The 26,841-nt window shown below is 40.6% G+C and overlaps 1 protein-coding gene across 15 annotated transcripts in view; it reads right to left on the reverse strand.

Moving 5' to 3' along the window:
- The window catches only part of pHCl-1 (pH-sensitive chloride channel 1), a 655,929-nt gene that overhangs the window by 468,014 nt on the left and 161,074 nt on the right, over positions 1 to 26,841 (reverse strand). For 9 of the 15 annotated variants that reach the window (XM_083128594.1, XM_083128571.1, XM_083128533.1 and 6 more), the window contains exon 1: positions 6,041 to 6,223. The exons of 1 other annotated variant lie outside the window; for it this stretch is intronic. The gene's annotated coding sequence lies outside the window, so the exon portion shown is untranslated. Of the gene's footprint in view, positions 1 to 6,040; positions 6,225 to 26,841 lie in introns of those variants that run through there. 5 more of the 15 variants (XM_083128614.1, XM_083128580.1, XM_083128563.1 and 2 more) reach the window with 3 other exon arrangements.

Raw genomic sequence — 26,841 nt, forward strand, 5'->3', positions numbered from 1 at the left:
TTTGTTCAGAAGTTCCATATTTAAATTTAACTTCCAAAGCATGGAAGGTATTGCCTGGCAACGCTGCATGCACACGTAACTCTCAAATAAGCACAAAATATGCTTGTAATGCAATAATACCTCCTACTTGGATTTGTATTTTGTTCCTATTTCCTTTTGTATTATCTGGAGACACATAGTGGGTCGGATTCCACTTTAAATTCTAGGTCCAGTCCCGATTGCCTTACTGTGCATATAGTGGACTTCAAACACCAAATCAATCAAACAATTTTGTATTATCATTTCTGCTTTGCATTTCCTTTTATCTTTTATTTTGTATTTATTTTATAAATTATTACACATATATTATTATATTGACTAGAGTTCAATTAGGCTGAATCTCTACTAACTAATAAAAGAAAGTAATTTCTTGTAATTTCTATTTCAGTATTGGAAAGTTAGCTCCAGAAGACGTAAGATGTTAAAAAATTATTATCAATTCCGCTACATATAATAATTATTCCTTTACTAATTAGTAGAGATTTAGCCTGATATAACTCTGGCCAATATAATAATATATGTGTAATAATTTATAAAATAAATATAAAAAAGATGAAAAGAAATGCAAAGAAGAAATTATAATACAAAAGAGAATAGGAACAAAATACAAATAATTTGTTAACAAATACAAAAAAAATTATACCCTTCTTAGACGCAAACTTGTAGGACCAATCGGTAACGCGTCTGACTGCAACACAGGAGGTCCGGGTTTGATTACCGGTGTGGGCTAACTCAGGTGGGAATTTTCGACGACGTCGCCGCATAAGCGGCTCTGGGGCTTATCCAGCCTTCATTCAAGGGTACCTGAGTGGTAAAGGCTAATGGAGCAGGGTGCTGGCCACTACAATTCCAGTATGTGACCAAGATCGAGAATGTGTGGATGTCTACTTCAACAAATCACTACTTTATCTTCAACGTGGGAGGATAGAGGAGAAAATAGGTTTTTGCTAATCGAACACTGACGTTAATATTGGATAAAGTAAATGTTTCGTAAAGTTTGTTTAAGTTCACTTTTGTAAGCTTATTGGGACTGGGACTAGAGTTTCAAGTGGTGATACCCGAACCACTATTTTCTACCACTGGGAATAGAACCCGGGACTTGTTAATTAAAGACAACTGCACTGTCACTAAGGCCCTTCTCCTACTGTGAAATGTGCATTGAATAATAAGCAATAATATGTTCCAAGTTACGAATTTGTTGCTGTTAGCTACGGTGTGTTTGTGTAAAGGCATGGCCTGTAGCACTAATACACAAGAAGCACAGACAATGTCCTTTTAAATTAATTACGAAAGTTTTCATTGTAATTTTTCGTACTTTTGTAGGTGTCTTCCTTTCTCTATATTATTTTATTATTATTATCTTTACTAATTCTTACATGTAGAGACTTTAACTTATTTAATATCCTTCAGAAATAATAGGACAGGGGGAGTTCTACTCCCCCTGTCGTAACATATTACACCATTGTTTTATTACTAACATACTGATATATATATATATATATATATATATATATATATATATATATTACTTTATTGCACTACTAGCACATAAATCTTAACTGTAAATCAAGGTTCAAATCAGTTCATTTCTCCGGATTTCTCCAAATGACCCCACGGATTCAGTCAGCGAGAAGAGACAATTTTTCAATACTTCTTGAGAACGTTCGATTGGAGGGAACAACAGTCTCGTTTTGAAACAATTTATATATCACGTCGCTGGTGCATACAAGAAAGTGCTCATTTGTTCCCATGATCTTTTACAACAGGCAACGACTGTCGTATTCATCTCCTCTAGGGCGGGTATTATGCTTCACATCCTATCGTTTATGAAACCCGGTGAACCTTACTGTGTTGCTGGTTGCATAAGACAAAGGATTACACTTTTGTTTACATACCTGCCTATGGGCAATTCCATTTTGACGGGTGTGACATTCAGACAAATTTACATTCATTCTTTAATTATTTCCTTAGCACCTTCAAATATTTAACTCAATCAATTCATGTAACTTCATTTTCCTTGATGAAAGGTATATAATTTCAGAATATTCCTCCCGAATCTAAATTTTCACAGAAAATATTTTTTTTTGTACTTGTGACGGGCGTGACACTTCTGAGACATGACTTTAGGATCTTCCTCAGTCCTTCAGAAAAAACTATGGGTTTACTGAAACAATTTCATTATATTTTCACAAAGCAAACTTTACTCGACAGTTAGATGTTTTCAGTTTCTAAAAATATTACTACATACTTTTTTTATATAAACATTCTTTGCCTGTGACGGGTGTGACACCATGCACATTATTTACTTTGTAGTATTATGGAACAATGCAAGGGCCATGGAAATTATTATAATGGATTCTTCAAACTAAGGCTTGTTTCAGAAATGAAGGAGGACAATTAGAACGAAATTAGAATTAATTTAGTTTTGTTATGGTATGAAACTAAGTTAAGAAGACACACCGCACATAAAAACCCACTTCTAACTTCTACTATAGAAAGTAATATGTTTGAAACAATATGTTATTTGAAAGACATGAAACTAATGTTTGTATTAATAATTCCAAATTCTGCACAGTTTCCCTTTTAATTTCATACATAATAAGTGAGATTTTGAATGAAAATAAAATTATCCTCGTTTGTCCACTTTCACATGGAATGGCCCCTACGTTAATCCTTTACGAGTCATGTTTCACGGGAAGCACTAGAAAACCTCACAACGGGTTGATCTAATCTCGGGTCTTCGAGGTGTGGAGAATCGATTCGATCGAAACATATCGATTATCGAAATGCTTGTGAAAACAAGTCGAAATTGAGTCCTTTTGGTGAATTCTCGATAGGTCATTAGTGTTTGTGTGTACGCGTAATAAAATCTTTGTAACATTAAGTTGTTGCTGTTAATAAAATGGAGATAATAAGGTTTGTCAGTTGATTTGCTATTTAGCGTCGCCCTTCTTCCACTTTTGCCTGATTGCGATTGAGAGATACGGATATGAACGTGGAGTTGCAAACTAATTTGAAAACGAATATGTGTACACACGTACGCGCACGCGCGTAAGTGCGTGTAAATTGTTCGCATCGAGTAAATTATAGAGAAAGCTAACATTACAACTTGCAAAGTAAGTGAGTACTAACAGTGTATAAAATCACTACGTATACAACAGTATTTTCCACTAAACTGAGTAGCAATTGAGATGTTTAAGAGAATGGTTTTGATACAACAATACACTAAAAGGTTTCTATTTATTAATGTTATTGTTGCAGGTTACCGTTTATAAGTTGAAAATGTAAATTACAAAATAATAACACACACGCTTCCTATGTAAGAATAAACGTACGGGCTTGTTTTGGAGTGGGGGAAGCAACCAACACAACAGTGTTGCCAACTGCCAAATAAAAAAGTTTCGTTGTATTTAAAAAAAAACAGGAGACCTTACTTCAGCGAAGAAGTGAGGTGGCCAGCCATGCTTACAGTGATTTCAGTCAACCCAGGCGAATGCTAGGATGGTACCTTCGATGAAAGTCACGAATGTCTCCTTCATATTGCTTGTCGCTTCACTTCCATCACCCTCCCACCTCAGCGTCGCGATTAACCTAATGATACGGACACGCCACGTTAATGAATTCATTGCATAGTTATATCACATCAGGAACAGCAATTTTGATTTTGAGGTTAGTTTATGGTTAGTACGTGGAAATGTTTCACAAGATGACCGAAAACGTTCAAGACGTTCGCACGACAAACACCTATTACTATAGTGCTAATCAGACGTTTATGCACAGACATAGACACATGTCATTAAATATATATGAGATGCATCTGCTAAGATACTTCCCGTCAAATGTTCATATACCAATCAAACTACTCGTTTTCTTATGCTTCTTACAACAGCACAGATATGAATGTATTTCCTCTGGCATTTATCGATTCTAGCGGACAATATATAAAACGCTATTGCAGACTTTTGTACAAGACTGCTCAACCAGGCCATACCTGGTGCTGCAAAGTTTACGAATGCTATACACAAGTATTTCGGATACGATGCCTCAAAGATAAATATGATGCTATAAGCTGTTCAAGTTTATATCCTTTAAGAATTGTTCAGCTTGTCAATGTTATGGATGGGCATTCTCTGCACATATACAGATATTAATGACGTACAATTGTAGCGTGTTTCATCTTCAATGGACTGCTCGTACAAAAGATTGTGAATTGGAAACTTGCCTCCCTGTGTGGAAGAGTAGTGTAGGTCGTTACGAAGTCAGAATTTCCGCGCTTAAATCCTAAGTAACATAATGAACGCATTTCTCTTAACCGTCCATCGACATCGTTACGATTAACCAAGGGAGGCAGGAAATTAATTAAAGTAGCAATAAAAATGGGTAACATTTCTATGCAATAGGTTAAGAAAATTATCTTCCGGGGTGTCAGTTTCAAATAAGTTATAGGGTGGCAAGATGTATGTAAAAGATATTATTGAGGAATTTGAAGGGGGCAGAAGCTGCCCCCAAGAAAGTCGGCGCCCATGTTTCTGTCAGTAAAATTATGTGGAATCAAGGAAAATAAGATACCGATGTTTAATGCACAAGAACATTGACTAGTCTTGATTTAACGATTAACGCCAGCGCTAACAATTACATTTTGGTATCAATCCCACAAAACCATTTGTTATTTATTTAACTTGGCCTACATGATGTAAAAGTTGCCCAATTAAATAAGTTGCATGAGAAATTAAGAAGCTGAAGTTACCACAGAATAAGAAATTTTAAATAGCGTAATAGAATTATGTTACGAGATATAGAAATACAGTTATGTAACTCCAAATGTCGGACCAATGGCAGGTAAGCATTACATTGACACTTCAACGCCATCTATAAAAAGGCAACAGCAACGATAATCAAGGTAACATGTTCTTAAGGATAGAACAAAGAGTGCTTTATGAGTACAAGGTGTTAATTTAAACCATAAGTTTGTAAATTTTAGTTATCCCAATCGCTCTTACAACTTTTCTAGAATAAGATATGAAATGAGAATAAATTATAACGTGGTGAAATAGATAAAAGGGAAACCACGAAAGCAAAAAAAGGCATTTCCCGAAATTCACACCGAGCAACACACGTTCTACAGGGCATGTTGCTAACAGCTGCACCGTAGAGCTATCATGGAATCAATACAACATGAATGTTGGAAAGATGTTCTTGCGGATTTAGTCTCCCAGAATCAATCAATTCGTATCTCAGAAAGAAGGGAAAACCTTACCTGATCTCTAACCCCAGAACACTGGCACTATAGCGCATTACACTAACCACTACACCACCGGTACCGAATAAGGTCACAAATAGGATTCGAATAAAAAATGAATTACACCAAAGATCCCGTAACATATATATGGTGTTGGGTTGAGTGAGTTTTTAAGTCCACTTTATGCACAGTAAGGCTAATAGGGACTGGACTTACAGTTTAAAGTGGGAACCGAAACACTATGTGCCTCCACCGGGTATCAAACGTAACTTATATGAGATTGTACTCTATAAGGTATGACACTGTAACCACTACATCACGGAAACATCCGAAACTTATCTGGTGTTATAACTAAGACGCGTCACACTAACCACTACACCAAGAAGGCCGAGTACAATCACTTATTACTCCGATTCGAATTCAGGACATGCACACTATGCCCTACGTCACAGAAAAGAATAAGCAGCGTTATGCAGTTACCGAGATTCGAACCCAGAACTACTAACACTGCAGACAATGGAGATGGCCACTACACTACGGACAGGTAGTTAGGTATGCGACAGAATCAACAAGCTATGAGCACACTTTATTAACGACTTTCTACGAGTTGTTGGTGTCCGACAGTAGCCACTAATTTTCTTAGTGACTTCTTGACGTCTCTAACTCGGCAAAGACGGTCAAGAATGAAGCACTGGGATTTCCACCACGGTGTCCCGGGTTCGTGACCCACTCTAGCGGAGACAGAACGAAGCAAACACTCACCTGTCGGCCGTATGTCCTCCGCCGATCGCCCAACGTGGACCATTAGGTGACCTTCGCCGCGCACGGGACGACGGTGCTAGCCATGACGGTGGGGAACCGAGCCTCGCATATCAAGGGGCCACGTGTTCGATATCAACCGGAGACTCGCATGCACTGGCGTTCGCGGCGTCGTCTCGCTACCGCATCGGACCCCGTAGGGCAGGTCCACGACGGGACGCGCAGGGAGGGAAACGGAATCGACCGGCCCGCTGGAAAATCCTTACGTAATCTTCCTCCCCTTTCGGAGGTTGCTTCTCGCTGATCTTTTCTGATCAATGAAGTGAATGCGAAAGAGGGCGCCACGCGTATTGTTGTGAAGCTCAAACAATATGATCCGGGTATTTCAAGAATAGATCCGCATATAAGATGCGCGTTTGAATAAATTGATAGAACTTCGAACCTACTGTACGTATTTCGGATAGTGATTGTTAGGGGACTGCGGACGTTTAACGGTATGGTTAATAACAAAAGCGACATATCATCGCGCCGTTCTCCGCGTCCCAGGTTCGAACCTTAGCCTGACATTGTTGATAGATTTGGTTTATCTGACTTCGCTTTTCTGTCACTTTTGGATAATCGCGAAGATGAATTAGATATGATGAAATTAATGAAGGGACACTCACAAGGAAAACCCATGTCCAGACTTAGATTTGAACCCGGGACCCCTAACGCCGTATCGCTCTGTGCTAACCACTCCGTCACGGAGGTAACAGTGTTTATCCCATCACTCATTTCATCCATCATTCATCCTCATCGGCCGCATTAATCCAAGAGATAAAAAAAGATAATGACGAAAATAGAAAAAAGAAAATGATATTCAGGGTACACACGATTAAAATTCGGGGTTTAAATATCTTTGCAGAAGAACCAGGTAGCGTACAATAATGTAATTGTTCTTTGCTTTCTAAAATCTTCTCAAATTTATGCTCCTGATTTTTTACTGGTACAAGTTAGTCTTTCAAGGTAGCACATTTGTAAACATAGGAGTCACTTCAATAAGAAGCAGACTGTGGTTTGGTTTGCAGAAACAAAATCATAGTTATTGTCTAACTTAACGTTCGTTGTAAGAAAAACACGAGAAGTGGTATGGACCGATCCAAGGATAATTAATGCAGCATAGAGGTTCGTAATCTTCTAGGTAGGTGGATATGGCGAAGGGGTCCCTATCTTCTGGCCACCTTGCACTCCTGATAACACACCCCTGGATTTTATTCTGGTGCTTATGTATCGAGATGCCAGACGAGAATGCCTTGCGCCATAAGCACCAATCCCTCCGATATGCTTCAATGCACTTGGCACGAGGTGGTCCACTGGCTCCATATATACTTCACATCACTAATGGTAGTCAAGTGGAAGCTTGCTAATGTTTATTATAATGTGTTGGTTGGAAGAAACCTTTTCAGTTAGTTTATTATAATAAAATTATCCAAACACATGTTTGCATGCCAACTTGCATTTTTTTATCATTGAAAAATCCCGGAGGTTCATCATGTACACCCTATATCTTCGTCAATCGTGGTTATTATATTAAAGTGATGAAAACTTTATTTTACTCGTTTCTTTGCTATTTGTACATATTTAATTACACCGCAAGGGAACTGTTATTAATATTCATTGGGAAACAACAGATGTCACTTAGTGTTGAACTATAAGATAAATACATTTAAATTAATAGGTTCATGCACGTTCCTTATATTTTTGCAAGAAAAAAATTAACGCTAATTACTTCAATTATAGCTATGTTGGCGTTGATGTTATGAATAATAACATACCTTTTACACTTGAGCACAAAAACCGTATTAATCTGATAAGATCTTAAGTTCAGTTTGATTATAATAACTCTGTGCGTTAAACGTATGTTCTGTTATCATTTCTGCTATCACAATATCTAGGTCCAGTCCCGATTAGCCTATAAGCATAAAACGAAATGCGTTATGTTCCGTTACTCTTCAGCCACATTTCTTGTAAATGGAGAAGCCACAGGCTATACGAGTCCTTGGGCTTCGAGCTGAAGGACCCGCGAACTCTTGCCTTGAGAGGTTTCAAGTTCTAGGAATGCCTGGCGCTGAGGAAGTTTCCACGGACAGGAAAACTAATAGTTTCAAGAGCACAAGGTCTGGCCTCAGATATTTCACCTACACTTGAACGAACTGTGCAGTTGGCGGATATTCAGGGCACTTCGCAACCTTTTAATGTACAGTCACCAGCAATAAAGATGGGACACCTAAATCTTGAAATGATCGCTTCCCTGCAAGGCGATATGGGCAGAAGTTGCCATCGAAGATTTGCTGTTAAAATCCACTTATGTCTTCAGAGTTAGGCAACACACAACGCCTTGCAGAGGAACATTTCAGAATCTATACGCACTGCCATGAAATTAGACGGGTGGCAGAAGGTCGCGCTGTTGCCACGTCGGAGCACAACCCCGTGTGTTCCGAGGTTGACGAGAATGAAAGATCTCTTTGTAGAGTTGGTTTTTATAAACCATGCGATACAAACTAACAGCATAGGCGTAACTTGGCGGGGACAGGGGGGGGGGCAATTGCCCCCCAAATTTTAAGGTTACTAAATTTAAAAACTAAGGATACTTTTCTTAGCCTACTGTGACCTGAGGAGCAAAGTATTGAAGAGTATATTTTATGATAGGGCAAATGCAAGTTATTGAGCAAAATAGTTCTGGACTTTTTACAGGTTGGAAAACTTGTCGATCCTGTTCTGCCTCCCAAAGTCCCAAGTTTGATTCTCTCCCCCCAGCCCTTAAGTCTCAAATTCGATTTTGCCCCTTCAAAGTTAGGCACCAAGTTTCGCCAATGACTGACAGAATTTGCTTGAAAGGTCAGGGATGACACAAAAGTGCCCCGGAGAGAGGTCGGTCTCACGGTCGAACTAGGCAACGCAGAACGATTGACGTTGCCACTCAGTACGCGGGAACCAGCGACTTTTGTCCCGCTCTCGCTTTGCTTTTCCCACATGTGGCAACAGCGCAATTCTGCCCATCCACCTGTTTTAATTGCCGTGCGTTTAAGTGTCCCATTTGTATTGCCGCTGACTGTACATACAAACTTCGTTGATGCAAATTGATTTTTCGTACATAGTGACGTGTTCCAGAGTAACTCTTTCTGGAAAAGGTCTATTGTCCAGATTAAACTTAGCCGCGAGCCTGGTTTTAATAAAGTTGAAAGAAGCAAATAAACAACCTTCTTACATGGGAAAGAAAATGTTCTAAAATAGAGTTGTGTAACCAGTTTAACCTTCTGCACAAAAGCCATCTTTCAAAGGGAACCGCGCATGCGCAGAGACCAGCAAAGAAAACTCCTTGCGTCGAAAATGTCATCTCGATTGAATATTAATAATGAGGGACAAGGTATGATTGGAAATTTATTAAGTGTCGCAAGGCAGCTGGGATCGTTCCAAATTCATGAGCTCTGCGGACAGGAGCGAGGGGAGGCAGGTGTTCGGGCCTTCAATTATTCAAAGCTTCTGAGCGCAAGGACAGGGAAAAGTCAAGCCATACAGCGACAGGAAATATTTCCTTGTGGAAGCAACTCATAAGTCATATCTCGCGAAAGTGTTTCCAGCGGGTTTATCTGCTGTTTTTCTTCACTGATGCAAACGCAAGGATTTATACAGTGGAACCTGAGTTATACGTATGCTAAAGGGGAAGAGAAAATAATACGTATAACTGAGAAATACTTACAAGTCAAATTTAGATACCATGTCGTATCATTATTAAAATATTGTAATTGTATACTACATTTGCCACTTTATTAGTGAACACATTGATACTGAAATACTACAGTACACACTATAGTTTTATAGTTGTACTACCCAATTTTAAAGATTGATTGATTGATTTCGTGTTTAAGTCCACTTTATGCGCAGTAAGGCTAATCGGGACTGGACCTACAGTTTAAAATGGGATCCGAACCACTTGTGCCTCCCCCGGGTATCGAACCCGGGACTCCTTGATTACAAGGCAACAACGCTACCACTGCCCCTTCGGGAAGGCCCCCCCCCCAATTTTAAAGAATCGTCTAAAATAGCATTTCTTTTACTAATGACTGTGCAAAGTGTGGTATAAGCGAAGAATAAATCTGCAGGTATCTTAGTTCTAGTTTTATGTCATTAACGTCCACTTCCCCTATAAATATTACTTTCTGGTCAAGCGTGTAACTTTTACTCATGCTGTTTTCCAGAAGCTTAGTTACGTACAAATCAACTGTATTTGATTAAAATTAGTACGTATAACACCCAATTACGTATAAATGCATTACATACAAATAAGGTTTAATTAACACGTTTTTAAATTATATTCTGCCGGTACCTAGAGTAATTTACGTACACAACTCAGTTACGTATAAAGCAGACTCAACCGTATTCAATGAGGACCCCGGAACAAGTTGGAGCTGGCGTAGCTGCATCAGGAGTTGGTAAAATGAGCAGGAAAAGTAGGTTACGTGACCTATTTCAGCATACATGTATAGTTTCAGACCTCATCGGAACGCCACTTTACTTCAAAAGAAAGTTCCGAAAGATCAGTTTTCCTCTGACAAGTTAAGGTCGAGTCCAGTATATCCTCCCCTCAAACCTTTCCCACCAATAGCGTCCGTTGTAGGAGCTGACAGCACTTGTCAAGTCCACGTGGAGTAAATGAGAAGTTGCCAATTCAGTTTCTTTAGAGATTTCATAGCGTGAGGTTTCGGTCATCTTTGCTAGGTTGTGTTCTGCTATTTTTTTGATACAATGTGGACAACATGGTAGTATAACGTGGTAGTGAATGAAATGGATGTGTAAGTGTTGCAGGTAAAAGTGAGAACAGCACTTCTCATAGAAACAGGCGCTGGCTCGAAACCAGACACGCTTCCGGTCGGCTTCCTCTCGAGTTGTGTCAAAGATACCGAAATGACGTTCGAACGACGACTTAAGCTATGCATTATTCAGTCACGACATTTTATTATTACCATTATCATCATTATATATACAGAAAAATATGAGTCACAAAATCGCAATTAAGGCAACCACTTCAGGTTTCCTCTCGAAGCTGCCGACGCAAGCGCATATGAACTTGACAAGTGCAAAATGCTTCGTTACAATGGCTACGGCGCAGGTCTCCTTGGACGACAGATTTAACTCTGATTTATTTTTTTCGTTTCGATAAGGCGAAGACATTTTGTACCAGGTCAAGACTAAAATCGTTAAGCAGCTGAATTGATCGATTGAAATAAAATTTTGAGTGCGTCAACACTGAGATTATTTGTACCAATAACATTATTCGGGACACAGCCGCTTACCGTAACTAAATTCAGCGTGCGTGTCTGAGAGTTAGAAATCTTCTTATCGCAGTTACAAGCTGAGGCTGTAAAGGGCATTCAGCACATATATGGACAAAACACACACAGACCTAAAGAGGATTATACTGGCCTTGATCCAGGCGCCAGAGCCTCGTTGGCTTGCAAGACGCAGTTATCGGGGTGTACTACGAGGTTGGTTGGTTGATTTCGTGTTTAAAGTCCACTTTATGCACAGTAAGGCTAATTGGGACTGGACCTACAGTTTAAAGTGGGATCGGAACCATTATGTGCCTCCACCGGCTGTCGAACCCGGAACCCCTTGATTACAAGGCGACGACGCTACCTGTACTACGAGGAAGTGAGGTTGACATTTGGGTGGCTTGTCAAAATGTGACACCTTTGCTGTACTTCCAACACAAATTTCACTACCTCTGTCCCGGGAAACTGCAGCAAAGAAAGAAGACATGTCTGCGCAAGTAGACAGACCGACCAATGAACGCATGAGAGTGAAAGTGAGTGCATGGAGGGGAAAACGCGGCTGCAGCTACCAGCCCACTCACTCTCTCCCCTTCTCTACCGTTATGCGCGGCCTTGCTTCATAGATTCCCGATATAAGTGCTTTGCTTTCTTGAAGAGAACACGATCCCACCCCCCAAAAACACAGCATGTCCCCCGTCGCCACTGTCAAGTACGTGCCCACATGTGCTTGCGTGTTGTCACAGGGGCACTTCTCAGTAACCAAGCGTCGCCATGGCAACCACTTAAACTGTAAAATGCGTGATCGATTGAATTAGAGTCCACCGCCAAGGGCCTCTTGTTTGCCTGGCCATAAGGCTTCTTATAATAGACGGGACACGGCCCGTTCGTTCAACCTGGGGCGGCGCTTTTTGACCAGCACGCTCTCTCTACGCACGTGCCTTCCCGTGCACTCAGCGCTTTAATGAGCAGCAGCATCCTTTAATACAATTAAACTGAGAGAAGCATGTTGTGACGTCAAAATACAAGTGTAAACACATGCACAGAAGGCACTACAAGCTAAACACAAGAGTATATCACTGGAATATCTGAGAGACAAAGTGAAAGCAACTAAAGTCTACATTGTTAGACCATACCGTATTTACAATATTTTACCGTTAAAATTTAACGGTCTGTCGGTTAATTTGCAAAAACAGGACATGGCAGTTGTTCTTCAAGATCGCGGAGGCATTCATGACGTTACCTCTCTGTGCTGTGGTTACAATGAGAAGCAAACATGGTGTTGGAGTTCACGCACTAGTACTCATACTAAACGCACGGACATGAAATTAGGCGGGTGGCAGAAGTTCGCGCTGTTGCCACATCGGAGCACAACCCCGTGTGTTCGGAGGTTTAAGAGAATGAAGGATCTCGTTGTAGAGTTGGTCTTTGTAATCCATGTCATACAAACTGACAGTATTTGCTCGAAAGGTCAGGAATGACACAAAAGTGCCCCGGAGAGAGGACGGTCTGACGCTCGAACTAGGCAACGCAGCCCGATCGACGTTGCCACACAGTGCGCGGTCACCAGCGACTCTTGTTCTGCTATCGCTTTGTATATGCTTTTCGCATATGTTGCAACAGCGCAATTCTGCTCAGCCGCCCATTTGAATCAGGGAAAAATGCGCCCGGGAAAAATGCGCTCTCGCAATAAAAGTGAGAAAAATGCGCCCTGCCAAGAGTAACTACATTAGAAAGTGGCAAAAATGCGCCCAGCACACATGACCTTCACCAACTAATCTATTTCTAACGACCGCCATGTTAGGCAGATTTCAGTTGTATATTGGCATTTATCTTATTCGTATATTTTCAAATTAAGAACTTCGATTAAATTATTTATACTTAATTGTTTTCATAATTCATGTATATATTTACGTTTTATCTTATATTATTCGCGTATTTTTGCAATATTTATTCAGAATTTATAGACTAATAATTATCCCAACTAATATATGCAACGTTTTCATTGTTTTTCAAATCCAAAATGGCTAGGATTATTTCTATCTTTCACGCAAATTTTGTTATTTAAGCACAAGTTAAATACATTTCTTCTTAATATCGATTTTTGTTCAACATTGTACAAGATTGAAGTAATTTGTCTTCGTTATGAACTAAATCTCTATTTAATCACTTTTTTATGTGCAAGGGCAAATATGATTTATTTGATACAATCAGTTTAGTTATTTCTATATAGTTTAACATTGTAATATTATAGCAAAGTATTTCTCCCTCGTTTTCAATAAAATATCGTTTTCCTATTGGCTGTTTATGTTAGGAGTGGGGGAACCACGCTTCGTGTTCTTGGCGATGTAAAAACTTCCACGTTGGCATTTTTAATTGTTGCCAACCTGAAATTAGCTTACTAAGACTAATTAACATTGATGTGTTATATAAATTATCAGTTTTTCTTGTTTTATTTTATGTTATGAGTTTGTATTGTAAGTTAGAACAATCTGTTATGCTGCTCCTCGCGCTTGAGGTAGCAGTTGAGGTCTTGCTATTAACTGTAAAGGCGGTGCGCGGACTCTCGTGTTAAATAAATTGCTTATCATTGCCTGCGAGCGTGCATGATCCAACAAATTATAACATTTAACTTGTGCGAATCAGTATGTACGGGCGCGATTTGTGATTAAAGATTTTGGACATTTTAATTATAAAGTATTTTGAATTGTATTTAGTATCACGTGTCGCAATTCGGTGGTTTCCTTCCTGGAGGAAGGGTGGATCGTCTTAATCCCGATCCCTGGGTGAGAACTGGTGCTCCCAAATGACCAGCCGGAGCAAGGAGCGGTGTGTTGCCAATTCGGATCTCCATACCCTGGAGTTACGAGTGGTGGCACGTTGCACATTGAAGGGTTGGAATTCCCGCTTATCTAACTCTGTTCGTCTGTTTGCTTCAATCGCACACCTGGTAAGCTTTCCAATGAATCAGTAGTCATTACCAACCCATCTCTGGCATAGGTAGATGAAGGAGACGAGCAGAGAATCCTCGTTTTTTGTAGCTCTTTTCTCTTTCCTGACAGTCCCAAGCCTGTGTTAAGTGTGAGGGGAAGCTGGATAAAGGTTGTTATAATCAACATATTATCATATTGGTGAAGGTCGTGTGTGCTGGGCGCATTTTTCCACTTTTCATTGTGGTTACTCTTGGGAGGGCGCATTTTTCCCACTTTCATTGCGAGAGCGCACTTTTCCCGACACCGCCCATTTTCATGGCCGTCCGTGTAGTTACAAGTAAGAGTTACTTTTTTCTGGACCGGTAATTCTAACTGTAAATGGCTATTTTAAAAATAAGTAACTGTACTGTAAAGTCACTTTTTGCAATAGAAGTAACTCTATTAACAGTTACTTTTACAGTTGCTTTACAGTTAACTTGAAAATTTGTAGCGTGGGGGAAGAGATAGATTTCAAAGCTCGTAAATTTTCATAAAAATTGTATGACAGACTGTATACAGGTCAAATTTACATCAGGTCTTTACTCAAGGGGTGCAACACTGATCAAGTAAGCTCCAAAACGCCATTTTTGTTATTTTAAAGATGGCGCCTCCTGCACACACACACTTGCACCAGTAAAGAGGTGTTGTTTCTTACCCTACGTCAGCCTAAAACTTACAGAAATTTCTCGGCAAATGAAAATTCAATATCCCTGTGCATGCTTACCACACCAGAAAGTTTACTAATGGAGGAGAAAGTTCGACAATGGCCTCAGTTCGGTGGAAAGGCCTTCGCAGTGCCTCATAATTGACTGCACGTGGACCGCAAAGACTTATTCTTCTTGAGATACACAGGCCCTAACTCAAGACTTGAAAATATATGTGGATCAGCAATTGAAATATACTAAATGCAAAAATCTACTAGATAAAAAACGAAACAAATTAAGGGTTTCATTCGACTGTCCCTTGTATAAAAAATATATATACAAGAAATATGAATTGTTGTGGTATAACATGTCAAATTTTCAGGATACGAAACCGAATGATATACGCTTCAAGTAACTGACACGATACAAATTAAATGGAGGCTTTCAAACCCTCCCCGCCATGTGATAAAAAGAAAATATAGACACTCTCCACATACATAACAATCCCATCAATTTAGCAGTTCATTAACGTGGCACAATTAATATAAACAGCGTCAAAGCTCCTCTCTGTGGCCGACGTTGAAATTTATACATCGTGTAATGCCTTTTGCCCTGTCTCCTTTCTGAGGCCAGGCCTTGTTGTGTGCGTACACCGGACGCGGGGGGAGAAAGCTCTTCACGCAGTCTGCACACATAAAGCGGTCGCTGCCAAAGGCGGTCTCATACAGTTGAATTGCTCACACAACGCGGGAGAAAGGCCAGACCACAGAATGTGTCAAATGCGGGTATCAGACACAAAAGCCGACCGTCCTTTTAAGCAGCCGAGCGCCGAAGGCTTGTTTTTGTTTGCTGGACTTTTCAATTTGGGGGCGCACGGCCCTGCTGCAACAGCAATCCCGGCGGGACAAAAGTGTTGAGGTTACCTTCAGCAATCATTAGTTGAATGATAGCTTTGAGTACTTTAGGGTACAAGGTTAAATAGCGGGCGCGTCGTTAGAAAAAAAAAATACAAATCTCCAACAAGCAATGAAATAGTCACTCGGGGGGATACTCACAACTTTTTTTTTTTTTTTTTTGCAGTTTATAGCTTCGCTAAATGAAGAAGTGTCGCAATAAAAAGGATGTCAAATGAAAGCTACATGTTTTGTTATTGTTACCTATAAGTTTTATTACTGTAAGTCTTATAGCAAAAGAACCATAGATAAATAAACAGATGAACGTAAATTTGGGCAAATCACCCCGTATTCAGGGTAAAATGCCCAACCATTAAGGTGTAAAATGCCCAATACAAGAAACAATTGTTGTAATACTTGGCATGACATATTTAAAGGAAAATAATACACAGCATTAACTGGAAGATTATTAACGTTTGTTTCGTAAACAGAACATCATTTGTACAGACAAGCATAGCGTTTCTAACAACATTTATTTTGAATTTACCATAGCCTCTTTTACTGTTTACATTTGTGAGAAATTGCATTGCACTTTGGACACATGGACGTGAATTTGATACATATTTCATGCTTCCACATACTACAACGAATACACACGGACCCAGTCACATTGTGGCCCTTTCTTCTCATAATAATACCCATGGGCATATTGTACTTAATTTCTGTGGGCATATCACCCCACAGCTACAAGCAGTAGCTTGAATCACTGGGTTGGCAACTCTGAGCACCATGCAGCAGTTTCACTCTGCAGATATGTCTCCCTGACTCTTGATCTTTACACCAAATATAATTCAGTTTCTTTCTCTCTTGGGAATATTATTGCACACTGTTAATACAGCAACGTCCAATAAATTATTACCTCAAAAATTGTCTTCTTACCTCATGAAATTAACCCTGAATGGCTTCAGATTCTTTTCACAAGCTCCAAACCTGCTGACTCGTCTCACCACGGAGGGTACTTTCAAACAAGAGTCGCAGAGTTGACATAACATTAACGTTGCGCGAGATACGAGGAGGTGGGCATATTCCCCCGAGTGAGTATTCAATTTTCTCTTTGGAAGTCCTGCACGTTCCACACGGAAATTGTAACTTATGATCTGGCATACAGGTGCCTTGCTATGTAGCCTATAGTCCGCCTAGGGAATCTGGATGCTCCTAGGGGGCAGCCGATCCGGGAATCGCAGCCAATAGACGGCGCCTCTGCGGTCACGTGAGCCTGTTGGCCTATCACGACGCGGTAGTTGAACTTCGAAACGGGGATGGCTCGATTTTCATTTAACACACATTATTTCCTTACTCTGGTTATTTTTTAACTTCTCCTCTGTAAGTTATGTATAATATATGGACGTATTCTCGGAAATTTCATCTGTGCATTGATGTACGATACACATTACAATTTTGTTTCATAAATCCTGTCACAATTATAAAAGTTGCCCCTTGCGATGGAAAATCCATTGCTATCACATGAGGAAGCACCACATGACAGGTTTGTTTGGACCCAATCTTACTCAGTTTTTTTTTTTTTTTTTTTTTTGCTAAGTTTCGATTGTTCTTCAAATTGTCAGGGCAGTAATGCAGCTGTTTTTAATTTTTGTCTCTGCACCTGGTCCAACAATGCAAGAACGAGCTTGATTGTTGCGTAATGAGGAAAAATTGATGCACCCAACCTGCTGCAAACGTGTTGAAAACTGTTGAGACAGTTGATAATTTGATTATCAACTTTCTGCATTGTTGGAACCATTTAAATAATGATTTTTATCAAAATGTGAAAGGGGGGATTGTATAAAGTTGAGATTTCGAAGGCAAATAAATTTCCGCAAAGAAAAGTTGAACATTTTTCGACTGTTTCTCTCTCATTTCCGTAAAGAAAAGTTGTTCATTACCAAACTTGATCACGCCAAGTGCCTTTTTCCAGTTTCCCGCCAAAAGTAATGACTTTTTAAGGATCAAAATGTTGGATATGGGGGGGGGGGTATAAGGCTGAGATCTTGGAGAGAAATAAATTTCGATAAATTGTAACGTCACACTAATACGGTCCATAAAAAAGTATTGCATCTCCAGTGGCGTGCCTAAAAAAAAAAGAAGTAAAGTGCTCCCCTGTGCATAGCACCACGCCATGAAGGCGTATAGGGGGTGTGGGGGTAACGCCCCACACTTTCTTGATCCGGTCGTGAGTGGGGGTGATGTGAAAAGTTAGAAAAGTTCCCGGATTTGAACCGGCCGGGCACCAGTGGCGTGCCTAGGATTTTGAAAGCTGGGAGGGAGTTGGTATATTATTTTAGTAGTCAAGTCTCATTTTGCCTTTTTTCCTGTTTTAAAACGTTTCCTTTTTTTAGGCGTGCCCAATAGCCTTTGGGCACGCCACTGAATTCGTACCAGAGGGTCGGTGTTCCATTGTCCTTTTATCTATTTAATCTAATCATTCTTCATCACGAGTAATCTATTATCACACTATATGGTTAGGCGAAGTTTTGATACTCATTTGTGGGAATGGAAATCCTGCTTCATATAGTGGCTACTCATTAAGGGTGTAACAATACCAGCATCACTCATTTTGCAAAACACAACATATGTATTTGCAGGTATATTGGGAGGCAGAACAGAAATCAAACATGACGTGAAATCAATAAGCCAACACGCATGGCCCCAGCATATGGAGCGGAGACACATGTGATTGATGGCACGACGGAAGTGTCACTTGTCAATGCAACGAATAATTAATGGTCGGCGTTGCAGGTCGCATTCGTATCTCGCGTAATTGGGGGAGTACGCTATGCAATCTCCCATATTGAAAAACAATGTCCTTACGTGTCGCAGGTGGTTCTTGCATGCAAACCGTTGGCCTACAAGATCTTTACACGTATTGGAAGATGTGACCGGTTAAAACCGGATCAGACGATCAATGTGAGAATTCTAACACCGGTCCACATTCCACGCCTTCTTATCCAACTGCTAAGCACTTTGTTAGGAAAACACGAGTCCACTACACTGGACAGCGAGCGAAATGATAATTTCCTGTGGGGAGGGCAACAATGCTATCTAATATGGTTTGATTTATTGATAAAGATCAATTCCCCCGTGCATACAGCACCGTGCCATGGAGGCACATTTAGGGGTTATGGAGGTATGGCCCCGAACATCCTCAATCTCGGCCATGAGAGGTGTGATGTGATCAGCACCACGCTCCAGTTGCATTTACCCCCCAGGGTAGCCCCCAGTTGCCCAATGATTTGAGCCCCAGAGCCGCTTTATGCGGTGACAAGGCTGGAAAGATTCAGACCACAGATCAGCAAATCGGGAATCGAACCCAGGTCTCCCGTGTGGCAGTCAGACGCTCTATCGACTACACCACCGCGACTTTTTGGTTTATTGATTTTGATTTATTTTACTTCGCTTTACACCTTTTGGCTATTAATTCCGAAAATGGGAATAAGCGATTATAATATGAAATGGATGAAGAGAGACTCACAAAAAACACCGATGCCACGTTCGGGATTCGAACCCGGGACTCCTGGCGTCACAGCTCGCTGTGATATCGATCTAGGTGTTAGTACTCGGTGGTCAAAGGGAGCTTTAAATTTATGGGGGCGTACACCCTTACAATAAACAAGGGTCATATGATTTCACAACAGGTGACAAAGCTCTCAAGCTTTAAATTAAACTTCCATCAGTGATTTATCCACACACCCACAACATGCCTCTTACATCCCCCCAAAATTTCCTCAACATCCCCAATTTCTTTCAGGCAAGATGTATGGTTAATTTGGCTCTAAATTTACAATTACACTTGGTACATACGAATTTACACCCTCTAGATGGCAAAATCTGGATGGACTTCTGATTTTCATAATCTTGAACTGGAATATTAAATAGACATTCGCAAAATAATTTTGAGGGATCTTTCTCAAGATCCCCGAATATCAACCTGAGTTCCACCTAGTATACCTTGGACTCCTTGTGCAGCCTAGTGAGGCCCTGGCGTCTAGACCCACCACGGCTAGTATAATCCTCTGTGGAGCTCGTGTTGTAACGTTCCTGTGTGTTTGTGACTGTCCCTTCATCTTGTTACCATTTTTTCAATTATCCAAAAGTGACAATGGTAACACTGTTAAGCCTCGTTACCATGTTAATAAAACATTAAAATGCGGCAAGGCAAAATTTTATAGTATAAAAATATACACTAAAAACGTAATGTTTCCACCCTCTAGAAGGGTCTTCTTCAGACGAATATTCACAATAAATTGATGAAAGATACAACCATCATCTTATATATACACTCCCAGTACAGGGTCAATACACAAAACAACATGAAGGCACCAGCCCATATCTGAGAACATTCCTGTCAGGAATTCCTGAGTGTGGAATATTCTGACAAGTGATTGACAGGTACCTGGTGAGAGCCTGTGCCTTATCAATTCCTCCACTTCTGGACATAGACAGGTTCTTTATCTCCTCGACTTCTTCTCTCCTCTTTTCCTTCTTCGTTTCTCTTCCTTCTTTCCTCCTTCCTTTCTCTCATCCTTTCCACTCTTTCTAGCACTCCTTTCCATTCTTTGTTCATTTTCAGCCCCCGATTCCAGTTCATTATTTCTTCTTCTTTTTTATCTCTATTTCCTTGGCTTCTTTCCACTTCCTCACTATTCCTCTCTTCGCCCTCCCTATCCTCCTAGCCTTCTCCAATTGTATGTCGTGTCCCGTTTCTTTTGTGTGCTTGAATATAGCTTTTTTCTCCCTCTTTAATCTTACGTCATCCTTATGTTGCTTCAACCTGTCTTTCAGTCTCTTCTTTGTTTCCCCTATGTACACACTCTCACATTCCTTGCACTGAACCTCATATGTTATCCCTTCCTCTTCCTCCTCTCTGCTTTCTTCCTTCTTCTTGTTCGCTATCCTTAAAACACTGCGATCTCACTTTCTGTTCGTTTTTATGCCCGCCTTTCTAAGTACTTTGCTTATCTTGTAATGTTTTATCAAAAGTGACAGTAAAGCAAAGTAAAATGAATCAAATCAACATCAAAATAATTTTATTTTTAACTTTTTTAAAAGATGGATATTTTGAAGATAGCTTTTAACAGCTTCAAAGACATGTAAATTCCGAAACAGGCTATATTCCGTCGTTTCGTACTCATTAAAAAGTATGCCCTTAAAAAGTACTCTTGGAGCACAGATGAGGTGAGGTGAGAAGAACCAGGCAGCTAATTTGAACTCCATTGGATAGGCAGCTAATGCAGACAAAATAAACATTTTCAAAATTAGCAATTTCCACCAAAATCGAGCTTCTTAAGACGGCAGCATCTTTTCTGTGTTAAATTATTTGATAGGGGTATATCCGCAAGCGGAAATGGGTTCTAGACCATAAATAACATTTTTGCCTGTAAAGCAATTCAATTCGGTCCAGGGACCTTTTTTGCCGATGAATTTAAATACGGTCCACGAACCTTTTTTTCAATGAAACAATACGCAACTTAAACCGAATTTAAATTGTGCGAGGAAAAAGTTTCGGTTCTGTTACGGAATCAAATAGAACCCATTGGAATGTATGTGTTCCTGCACCTTTAACAGCCCTAGGTAAAGGGGTACAGTTCAGATGAACAACTCTGAACCCCACCCAAATTTTGCAGAGTTGCAATCTACAAATGATGAAGAAATTTCCAGGCAGGTTGAACCTGATGGCCTCGTGCACATGATGAAAATGCCACTTCATTGATAGCAGCGCCAAGAGTGGCGCACTGTCGGAAGCTACTTCGCATTTAATCCTCAACGAAATTCTCCTTCCTGCTTTGCGAATGGCGTGTGCTTATGTAAACAAATGCCAAGGCCGAAATTGCCGAATGCAGATGTCAGTCTCCTCACGCTTGAGTTTCTATTAGGAACGTAATTTGAGAATGGGTTATGCAGTCTGGTTTTAGAGGACTTTTCATGGTGTATAGCTACATTCTTGTTTCATGCCAAACTTAAGTGTTTTCTGAGTAATACGGAGTATATCACCGGACAGTCTTAACTGCCAATTCCTTAAACTATCAAGATATGAATACATATGGCTCGAAGCTTAGGTGAAAGTGTAGGGTCACTACGTTATACAGTTTGTACCATAAGCGAACTGAGTCTCTCCATAATATATACTATACAAACATACAGTTGCAAGAATTCGAAGAAACATTTTGTACTTCCTAAGCTCTTTTTTCGCTTGAAATAATGATTTACAAATTTTTAACACGAAAACCAATCTTCCTGCCAAACAAAAACGAATCGAAATCAAGAACTTTTAAAACATTGACATTCATACAATGTTCTTGAACTTAGCGCGTTTCTGTTAATTTACAAGCATATGCACAACAGAAAAGAAATAAATATTTGTTATTTGCGAATGTAGAAGAGAGTCGCAAGCAGAACTTATCTTTTAAAAAATGACAAGGTGTCAAAAATGTATTCAAAACTAAGCTGTTCTACTCGTGTACTCAGGGTATATGAAATATGTACAATTAAATATCACTATAATGCATTACAATTTGTAGAAAGTGGACCACTTCATATACCTGGGCACATTAATAACAAATAAAAACGAAGAAGATAAAGAAATACAAAGAAGACTGTAATCTGCAAACAAAGCATGTTATAGTATACTGGATGTAATGGAAAACAAAGATGTACACAGGAATGTAAAGTTAAGATTGTACAAAACAATGATGAAGCAAGTATTGATGTATGGATGCGAAACGTGGACACTAACACAAAGCAATGAAAACAAATGTGTTTGAGAGAAAAATACTGAGAAAGATATTTGGACTAGTTTGGGAAGGAAACAAATGGAGAGTAGGATACAACACGAAACTCTAGGAAAAGTACAGACAGAGATGTAGCATCAGACATTAAAATTAGGAAACTACAATGGGCAGGACATGTAATCCAAATGGATAAAAGATTATGATTCCAAGGAAAGTCGTAGAAGGGAAAATGTTTAGAAGCAGACCCGTTGGAAGGCCACGGAACAGATGGGAAGACAGCATAGTAGATGCTGAAGAGAAATCCTAAGAGTGGACAACTGGAAAAGGGAGGCAAGGAAGGATGGAGAGGAAGACTGAGGAAGGCCAAGGTGGGCTGTAGCGCCATGGATGATGATGATGTATTACACTATATGTGTGGAGTGTATAGTTTTATGACGCAGAAACCTGGACGCTACAAAGTAAGGAAAAGTGACTACACTCTATTCCGGGAATCTCTGGAGCAAGCGAAGGTAAAAAAGTCCTCTGCTCAAGTAGTGACTCGAGAGAGCATATTGCTTGATCGTTTGAATTTCCGAAAAGTGTGCGCACGGTGGCGGCAAACGTTTCTGGGATGATGATGTTGAACGTGAGGTACGAGTGTGTCTGGGACATCAATCCAAAGACATTTATGCAGCAACTGTGATAAAACGATGGGATAAGTGTATCATTAGCCCCGTCTAGTGTGTTTAGTAGGCGTAGTGCAGGCGTGTCCCGGTGTCACGCTGGTGCAAGGAGATCAGAAGATTCAACAAATGCCTGTCTGCTACTTAAACGTTCATTTGATTAGTTAGCACGCACCACGTGACCACACACTACACCGCTACGGAACGTAGTGCAAACGGTGCGACACCAAATGATCGAGTCGGTAATGTGCCGTTTGCACCGTGTAACCAACTAGACGAGTGAGTGCAGAGAGAGTCTAAAGTACAGTGAACTAGACGGGGCGACCTACTTACTGACTTACCCTCGTATTTTCATTATTCGCATTTACATACAACTATAACTGGCTTTAGTGCACATAATTTTCCAGTCATTTGTTCCTTTCATGGTGCCTCGTGGCAATTATCGACTCATTTCGCATGGCTACCTACAAATCCATACTTGACAATCACGCTGCATGATAGATTTGTACTCCTAGCTCCCTTACTAATGATTATTGTACTCCAATTTCAACACAAAATGCACCGCTTAGCACAAGTCAACAGCTTCCATACTAGGATCCCTCTTTAACTAGATCTAATATTGACAACCGTCTCCTGAGAACGGATAATTGGGTTCCTCATTGTCTTCCCAACGAGATGAATCTCCCTCGCGCCGCCATTGTGAATTGTAGCTCGTCTGAGACCGGTTCTATTGCCGGAGTTTGTCGAATTAACTTTCGACAATGGGAGGCCTCTCTTGTGTCTTCTCTCCGGGTCACTTCGTGCGCCCCCTTTCATCTCAGTGACGTCTAAACGCTCCTCTGGCGCTGCGGAACTTTGTTGGAGCGGCATTCTAAGGTAGTGCGTATCTCTTCTTCTTAGTTTCTTAATTTCTTTAAGTGGCGTGGTCCCTTGGATGCACGTTGGAGGGTCCGTGCCTTGGGAGGTCATGTGAACAATTAGCTCTCCTTTCACTCTCCGTCACTTTCTATCTAGTCCCATCTACTTCTCAATCTCTGTCCCTCTTCTAACATTCCCCTTCTACCCTCCTCCCTCTTTTCCTTTTGTCACCCAGTATCAATCCCCTTCTTCCTTTGCTCCCCTCTCTCCCCTTCTTTCACTCTCTTTCCTTCTCTGTGACTATCTACTCTGTCTACTTCTCCCACTTTTACTTTCCCTCTGTTACTCTATCTATCCCTTTCTACCTCTCCCTCTTCCTTTTTCTCTCTGTCACTCTCTATCTACCCCTTTCTACCTATTTCTCACTCTGTCACTCTTATCTACCCCTTTCCACTTCTCCCTCCCTGTTCTTCCATTTCTCTCCTTGTCACTCTACCTACCCCCATTCTACCTTTCCCTCTGTCACTCTCTATCTACTTCTTTCTACCTCTCCCTCTTTCCTTCCTTCCCTCTGTCACTCTCTATCTATTCCTTTCTACCTCTCCTTCTTTCTTTCTTCCCCTCTTTCTTTATTTCCCTCTGTCACTCTCTATCTACTTCTTTCTACCTCTCCCATTTCTTTCCTTCCCTCTGACACTCTCTACCTACTTCTTTTTACCTCTCCCTCTTTCTCTTTTCCTCTGTCACTCTCTATCTACCCCTTTCTACCTCTCCCTCTTTCTTTCTATTACTCTGTGTCTATATCTATCCCTTTCTACGTCTCCCTTTTTATTTTCCCCTCTCTGTTACTATCTACCCCTTTCTACATCTCCCTATCTGTTTATCTCTTTCCTTCCCTCTCTGTCACTTTCTACGTATTTACCTCTTTCTACCTATCCAGTTCTCTTTCTGTTCCTTACTTTCTTCACCCTCTTTCACTTATTAATCCATTTTTACCTTTCTCTCTCTTTTTCTCTGTGTGTGTGTGGGTGTGGGTGTTTCTTCGTCTTTCTCCATATATCCCTCTATTTCATTTCCAGTACTTCACTTCCATTTATTCCTTCCCCTCTGTTCCTTCACTCTCCTTATGACACTCTCTTCTTTTATATACCATCATTCTCACTTTCTCCTTCCTCTAATTTCCCGGGTTCGATTGCAGGTGGAGCAACATAGTGGTTAAGATCCCAGTTCGGTGCAGTCCCGATTAGCCTTACTGTGCATAAAGTGGACTTAAAGCAACAACAACAACAGTACTGAGAATCAAAGTTGTCCCAAATGTGGTGCGGACCTTCCGGGACCACTGTCCGTGTCCCTTTAACACTAATGTAGTGCACTAGAGTCTATCACTGGTCAGTCATACAGGGGTGCCGAGTTCGAATCCCGGCCTGGGTGTTTGAGTGTCCCGTCATCAATTTCATCATATCATCACTCATCCTCACCTTCGAAATTAGCCAAAAGTGGAAGAAAAGCGAAGTAAATAAACCAAATCAATCAATAAGTCAGATATAACTTTGATCATCGACAAGGAGAAGAAAACGTTGAACCAAAGACAAGAGATGAGGTTCCATTCTTGAAACAAACTAGAAAGAACAATGAAAAGGTGGTTGATTTGAAGAATGAGAGTCACGTGATATTGGAAGTAATGGCAGAAAGACCAGTTTATTGCAGAAGATTTTGGTGGAAATGAATTGAATAATGAATGAATTTATTTGCTTTACTTCGCATTTCTGCTGCTGTTGGCTAATTGCAAGGAGGATGAATGATGGTAGGATGAAATTGATGAAGGGACAATCACAAGTCCCATAGAATATTATACTGGCCTGGGTCGAGACGTCGGAACCTCGCTAGTCTGCAAAATGCAGTCCAGGGGGTATTATGTGGAAGTGAGGTTGACATCTTGAGAAAGGGTCACTCCTTACACCCCGAGTGTATATAGAGAACACACACAGTGAAAGGCTGAGATAGTAAAGTACATACATGTCCAACAGTAGAACCAGGCGTGGACGGTGGCGATTCTCACGTGGAAATAAGAACAGCGCAGCAGAACCTACTCTATCATAACCTTGTTGTTTCCTCCGACGGAACCACTCCGGAAATGCGACTGTGACGTCACAACACATATTGATCAATATGAGCTGTCGGAGAACGAGCACCTTCAAAGGGACTCTGCGGCTCCTGAGTGTCAAGAGAGGAGGCATGGGCTTCGTCAGTTGCCCCCCCCCCTCCCCCTCCATTCACTCTCGCTGCATCATCGCCTGCGAATCAGTTCGTGAGAGAAGTCATCCCGGGATTCGAAACCCTCACCGCTTCTATCGTTCCGGTTGTCTGGCTGACGTATCCATGAGGATTCTATTTCCAACGGGGAAAAACCGTGGGAGTCGCTTTCTTATCTTTTCGAAAGCTTCTGGTGTTCTCTCCACTTCTTGATTGGATTCCTTCTTGGTTTATTCCGTCTTCTGTTACAAGTTGTCGTATTACTTTCCGCTTTGGTTCAACCGTTCGTTTCAATGTTTTGGTAACTTTTAAAGTTTATACCATGTACTTCTGTTGTTCGTTTCCAAAGTTATAGTGCTTCTTCATTCCTCAGTTCAAAAGTTCTCACATTTTGTCATGCATTTGTACACTGTCTCGGGAATCTGTGT

Source organism: Lepisma saccharinum, chromosome 1, assembly GCF_977018435.1.
Source record: "Lepisma saccharinum chromosome 1, izLepSacc3.1, whole genome shotgun sequence".
Lineage (NCBI taxonomy): Eukaryota > Metazoa > Arthropoda > Insecta > Zygentoma > Lepismatidae > Lepisma > Lepisma saccharinum.